The following is a 7,612-nucleotide window of genomic DNA, read 5'->3' on the forward strand; positions in this document are numbered from 1 at the left end:
AAAGTACTCTACAAAGGTTTTAAGAGAAGAAATCACATTTAAGACGCACATATGAAGTTTCATATTTCACCATCTAACGTGAAAGAGAAGATGAATAACACAAAATGAAAATATACAAGTCTAGAGTTGGTCAAAGCTCGACAAGAGGAGTTCATACAAATGGAGAAAGTATTTGGAAATTAAATACAGCTTAAAGACGTGAAGATGACAAAGAAGCAATCATTTCCTTATTGAGCGTCTAGATCGTTAAAGACAGTGAACAAAACAAGAAAGAAAAATCCAAAGGCCAAATTGATTCAACCTCAATGTTTACATTAATACGAGTAGAGAAACATTTTGAAATGTTTCAGGTGATTCAAAAAGTGCAGATAGAACAAGAACATAAGTTTCCATATCCAACGTTTAACGCATTGAAGAGAAAGTGGTAGATTGAGCTGATACTTAAGTTATGAAGATTCAAACGCCAAAGTTCATATTTTTTGAAGATAAAGAAATTTTTAAAGAGCCATAAATGCAAAGAAAATTCATAGCAAAATTTGTTATATCAAGCGTCCAAGGGATATATAGAGAGTTGAAGAAACCCTAAGGCTACAACGTTCATATTTTAGAAGTCTATATAAAGACCTGAAGGGTGAAAAACACAATGCACATATGCACATCATACAAAATACTCAAGTGTACAAAAAAGCTTTTGTAGTTGTGTCCTTGAATTGAACATACATTTCATATCTATTAATTGAGACCAACCTAAGATATTGAGTTTTGATTGTAACCATTGTAAATCCTTCACCATTGTGAAGTATACCTAGTGAGCCTTATTGATTCTCTCTAAATCAGAGTTTTTCCCATTATATTGAGAGGTCCTTGATCTCAGGGGAAGATTGGGACATTGTACCTGGAGAGGTTAGAATACTTGGTTATCGAAATATTTTAGAATACTTGGAGAAACTATAGAGGTTGGGAATATTGGGTGAACCTAAAGAGGTTGAGAATACTTATAATGTACAGGGATGTAGACTACTGGTGACCTGAAGAGGTGTAGAATACTTGATAGTGAAAGGCTCTTGAGTGGGTTGCACAAGGGGACTGAGCAAAGTCCTTGTTGTGAGGGTGAGTTAGTATAAATTCAATGTGCATTTCTCTCTTTATCTTTATCTTTATCTATTACTTGTTAAATTTTGTGTTTGTTTTTAGGTTTGTGGATAGAGTTTAGACTCCATTCAACCCCCCCTTCTAGAGCCAATTGTACCTTCAGTTGGTATCAGAGTTAACCTCAGGGGTTAGTTATTTACAAAACTTGAGGAAACAATCCTAGGTAAACTCGTGGAATTTGATGGACAAGCAATCAACCCCCTGTGGTTGTTCGAGTGAGTACAAAAGGGATTTTATGTTACTATTGTTGTAGATCCCTCAATAGATTATACTCACACTAATGTACCAAACTAGTGTGAGTTATATGTTGAAGATAATCTCGTGTGCCTAGTCACACTTGGACAACAAATATAAAGAAGGTTAACGATACATGGTATCCCTTTACAGCATGAATGAAAGCATGTGGTGGTTGATGAAGCTCGAGATGTTGTTGCTTGAGTGGCTTTGCCCAACAAGGTTCAATTGGTGGGGGAGGCTTTAGGCACATATTTGGCTTGGTTTACACATCTAGTTAAGTCAGTCTCAACACAACCACATGTATTATGTTGTGTTATTTTCTGTTTAGTTATTATTATTATTATAGTTTCTATCAATGTTGAACTAATATTTTGCCTTTGTTTAGGATCATATCTATCATGGTAAGCAAGTTATGGGATGACCTCCTAATGATGATGATATGGTAGAAGTTGAGGCTGATCCAATATTTCAACTTCTAACCATATTACCCAAGTTGACGAGGAAACCATTGCAACTACATTGGAACAACAATTGATACTACTATTTTTCCTTTGTACATTTACTTACCATACACATTGGAGGTTGTTGGGGGAACCTCCATGTTAAACATTTCAATTATACAACTATGGGCCATGTAAGTCATTTAATAGTCTATGTTTTCCATATTATAATAAGTACATTTAACTTATAATTCATTGAGTTAGGTTTATGAACAAATTGAGTGTGGACAAAATATAGCAAAATATATGGACTTCTTGAGCCTCAATCCATCTAGAAATTTGGGAACACAAAGATCCATATCCAACAATACATGCAAACATGGATGAGTGACTCCGAGAGGCATATTTACTTGCCTCCATATATTGAAGGGTTAGTTTTCTAACTTATATTTTTTAAATTCTTTAATTATATAACTAGTAGTGTGTTTTTGTTCGCTCCAAAAAACCTAGCCATGACATGAAAAACTTATTACAAGGACAAATTTTACATTTTTCATTTTATTGCAAGTATAAGTGTATTTGGACTAACATGTGTCTTTGCTTTAAGTTACGGATGACACAAACTTTTAAGTGAAAGGAAAAAAACAAAATCACTACAATTCATCTACCCTAAGGTTATGCATCTTTTAATACATATAATAGTTATTTTATGTCCAAGATGTATGGAATTAATTTTTTTGACTTCTTTCTTTCTCATTTTAGTGTAATAAGCAAGAAGAGTCGTGTGTGGCTACTATAAGATGTACTTGATGAAAGTTATTATTTGGTTAAGTATTATAGACTCCTGGACATAGGTAACACATCTAAACATAAGATGATTTGTATTTTACCTTTATAATGACGATGTACTCACGTGGATGAAATGTTTCAATTTTCAATGATCAATTTCCATAGTCTTAGAATGACTTCCAAAATATAAGAGAACAACTACTTTTCTTCTCCATATGTAGTTTAATTTTATTTTGTTGTTCATAAGTTTTTAAGGTTATATTAGATTATTTTGCATAAATTTTTAAGTTGAAATGTTTATTTATCATTATTGGGAGTTATTGGAAATTGTTTGTATTTCCAATTTTGGTTTGAAGTTGAAAGCAATGTAATTTAAGAAAAAAAAAAAAAGTCCAAATTTTATATCGGACCTTGCATTATTTAACATAAATTTTTAGACAATTTTAATTTCTTTTTTATTCAAAATGTACATATATTATGTTTTGATTCGACATAAAATAGATATTTTTATGTAAAAGATTTATATAAAAATACATAAATTTTAAATAATAGACATAAAAAACCTATTTTTGCAGTAATTTTTTTTAGTTCTCTTTTACTTTACTAATGTCAAAATATTATTTAAAACTACCAAATGTTTTTCTTCGAAAGTAAAAAGAAAGTTAAAAGGTTGGTTTAAGTTTTGTCCTTTTGAGAGTGATGTGAAGGTCACTTGGGGGGTCCTAATTAAAGAAGGGGCATGTGGTAGGGCATATAAGTATTACCAAATTAATTGCTCATTCATTGTGACTCTTTGTAGTTTATTGTTCGCATTTAAGTGCAGTGAACAGGCAAAGGTATTAATAAGATAAGCAAGTATAATTGTACTGAAATAACGTACACAGATATCATATATGGATCTGCATGCAGGTACACTGCTTTTAATTTCCTTAATTGCAATGGTCCTTCCAGGGGTACCATCCAATTATGAACACTCACTTTTCATTTATTAATGAGATGGTAGTAGGAAATAGTATGTATGATTTTGGAGCCATTTGCTCCATCATGCACCACATTCAGTAATTTAGATGCATCACATTATATCACATTGTATATTCTACTAGATTCTTTTCTCTATCTTAAAATATATTCATTTCAATATACTTTAAAATATCAAAATCAACATATTTTAAAGGTACAGTACAATGACAAAAAAAATTAATATAAAAATCACATTTTTATAAATCGAACTAATTACATAAGCACAATAATAATGTGAACATCATAGTAATAATGTTTTTGCTCATAAAAATAAAATCATAGTTGTTTAGTGAAAATAAATTTTCTCCAACTTGCAAAAAAATATGAAAGGAAATTTACTTATAACAGACACTTTTTCTTAGGTGTAATATCCCCTTCAATGTAAAAGGATTCTTTATGTCAATAATTGAAATGATATATCAGGTTGTTTACTTTTACAAAATAATACAAACGATAAACTAAGTATGTTATATTTAAGACACTCCTTAAGTTACAATTAAATTGTATGTAACAAGCTTGTTATAAATATAAATATGGTATGTTATATGTGAGTTATGACAGTTATTAAAAATCATTACAATTATCTGTATAATACAGTAGGTTAATCAGAGTCACATTTTTCCTTCAAAATATGTCATTTAGAATTGTCATTTTATGAAGTCTACCACTCTCTCGTGTTTTTGTTCTCTCCATACCATTCCTCTATTTTCCAAAACAATTTTTCCCCATTCCCTCCACAACACTCCTGTAACCCCTCGTAAAAACAAGGACCCGAACCTTGATAAGTGTCTAATTTTAATAATATTTCATATTAAAATATAGGCACTTATGAGTATTAATTTATGAATTACATATAAAATAATTCTTAATTTATGAATTTATACCTTTAACATATTTTATGATCTTTATTTGAATAAGAGCATTTTTTTTCCCAAATTTGATGTTAATTTCAGGTTTCTATGGAAGAATTAAGATGACTAGGCTAAAAAGAAATAGGTATAATTACCTTATTCGTCCCTACATTTAGGATCAATATTCAATTTAGTATAGTGGTTTTTAAAAAAAATCAATTTGGTCCATATGTTTTTTAAAACATATACAAATTGGCCATTTCCGTTAAGTCGCAACTTACGGCGTTAAATGATGCTTATGTAGCAGAGATGTGAGATTGAGAAATATGACATGTCAAGATCAGGTGCTGACGTGGTTGTTGAACCATTGTCGATTTTGTGTCTCGCCGAAGCGTTGTGGGAATGGACGGTGTTGGTTTCACCATTCTTCTTCTGGGGCACAACCACGGTGGCGACGAAGGAAGTGCTTCCAAAATCTGGATCGCTCTTCGTTTCAGCTTTTCGCCACATTCATTCATTTTGCTTTTCCTCCAACACTCACTAATCATGTAATGGCATAAACTCTCGTACATACCTCTTACCTAAAGCCCAAACCTTCCAATCTAACTTCCCAAACCAAACAAATTCTCAAAAACCCCACCATGACTGCCCTTAATTTCAACGCATGGCTACACTCGAGCTTCACCAGATCTAGATCCCCAACTTTTCTATTTTATGGCCTCACGCTAACTTCCCCATTCCCATTCCCATTCCCTCCCTCACAGTTACCAAACGACCAAGACATAAGCCTTATTCATCCACCGCGTCTTTCACACTCTCTATACTTCTCATCAAAGAGAAGACGCTTCAGACGGAAGAAAAGTCGGCGTTCAACTTCAAGTCCTACATGCTCCACAAAGCCAACGTCGTGCAGGCGCTCGATGACGTCGTTCCGCTTCGCGAGCCGTTGTGGATCCACGAGGCCATGCACTAGTCCCTCATCGCCAGCGGTAAGCGCATGCACCCCATCCTTTGCGTTGTCGCCTGTGAGCTTGTCGGCAGCTCCACCACCACCGCGATGCTCGCTACCTACGTCATCGAAATCGAAATCAGGAATGCCAACGATGACTTCGGTAAAGTAAAATAAAAATAAAATAAATCTCTTATAAAACTACACATAATGTTGTTTATTTATAGATGAAAATAATAACATAATAACCAAAAGTATGAATTAAGCTTGTTACAACAACAATATATTATCATAAAATAAAAAAAAGTCTCCCATCAATACACAAATAGTAATTAGAACAATCTCAAAAAAAAAAAAAACATGTTTTGATGATTGCAAACAAGAAACATGAAAATGAAAATTACCTTAAACCATAGTTGCTTCTGTGTGAACAAGTTTTTTTCCACTCTTGAGATTTGATTGTGGATCTAACTAACTATTGAAAGCTGAGAATCAAGTTTAGTAAATATAAAAAAAAATTAAACACTATCTAACTGTGACCGAAGATTTTTTCTTATATAAAAACTATTGTTATTAATATGAATTTATAACAATTCATCATTTACAATATCATGTAGTGAATGGCATTTCCCATCAATGTGTTTGAATCTTGAATTTAAAAAATAAATTCATTAAAAAGAATAATATTCTAATTAGTGACAATTTGTTCTGAACAAAACTAACTTCATACACTATTTGTTTTAGCTATAACAATTCTCTATATATACTTTCTTTAATAGCAATGGATTTTGCTTATATAGTGAATAAAACTACACACCATTGCAAAATAGCAACTACTAAGTCACAAATGCCCTTGAAAATTTAATTATATAGTTTGAAGTAAATTTCTTGGAGTGAATGTGTTTAAATGTATCGAGTTTAATACTGCACGAAAGTGTACCACTAAAATAACACCTTTTATTAACAATACCACTAAGATAGTTCAAAATTCATTTCATAAATCCTTTTTATTTTGTTTGTTTAACAACAACGTACGGACTGCACTAACAATATTTGTATTTTTTTACATAATTATTATACCAACCTACTCACTTTATGCATAGAATTCACTTTATATCTAATTTCTTAGTTTTATGGACATTATTTAGAATTCAACTTAGAACTAGTAACACAGTTTTAATGTGGATTTATAATAATAGTCTTGCTAGATAATTATAGTTTATTTTGTATTTATTTACAAATTCGCTCAAGTTAATCACTTTTTTAATAATCTTACTTTATCTTTGGATGAGAAATTTTAAAAATTAAAAATGTTTGAAAATTGAATTGCATTAATTTTTAAAATGGATAAATTAATTCAAATTTTTTAAATTTCAAATTCTCAATATTAACATGGCAACTTAATTTTTAATTATATATATAGAGATCAAAATATGAGTGTAACTTTTATGAATTGTTGCACTACCATAAAAAATATTAAATAAATAAAAAATTGTAGTCTTTGAAATATAGAAATTATCATTTGTGTCAATTTAAAAATAATATTTATAATAATAATACATAATAAAATGATTATACTTTAGTACATTTTATATTACGTCGATTCTGATTTATATGTTGAGTGGCTTGGGTTCTGCTCGGTATATCAATTTGATATAAAAATGTATTTTATGTTGTTTAAACCTGTATGTACGAAGGAAGTTGTCAATAGTTGTTGGGGAGGGATTTGGATAGCATTTGTAGGTGAAATATGGAATCATAGGAACAATTGTATTTTTAAGAATGAGAGAGTATATTTTTTGGAGGTCTTTATTGTGGTCCAAAGGAATTCCTGGTCTTGGGTTACGACTAAGGAAAGTTTGGTGAACTTCTCATACTCAGATTGGTGCTTGGGTCTGATGTGTTGTATGAAATATTTGGAATGATGGTATTGTGCATAATATTAATTTCTATATGTCCATGACGGTTGGATTTTGGTGCAGGTTCTTGTGGTAGATAACTGCTGAGGCTATGAAGCAGACAAGTTCTTGTTTTACTGTTGGTGTGGTTACGAAAAGAGAAAGTGACTCCCAGTCTGGTTTGCTGGATTTTTTTGCAAGGTCTTGTGGTATATAGTTGCTGAGGCTATGAACAGGTATTGTGACTCCCGGACAAGTTAGTAGGCATGTAAAGTT

The sequence above is a fragment of the Phaseolus vulgaris genome, chromosome 8, assembly GCF_000499845.2.
Source record: "Phaseolus vulgaris cultivar G19833 chromosome 8, P. vulgaris v2.0, whole genome shotgun sequence".
Taxonomy (NCBI): domain Eukaryota; kingdom Viridiplantae; phylum Streptophyta; class Magnoliopsida; order Fabales; family Fabaceae; genus Phaseolus; species Phaseolus vulgaris.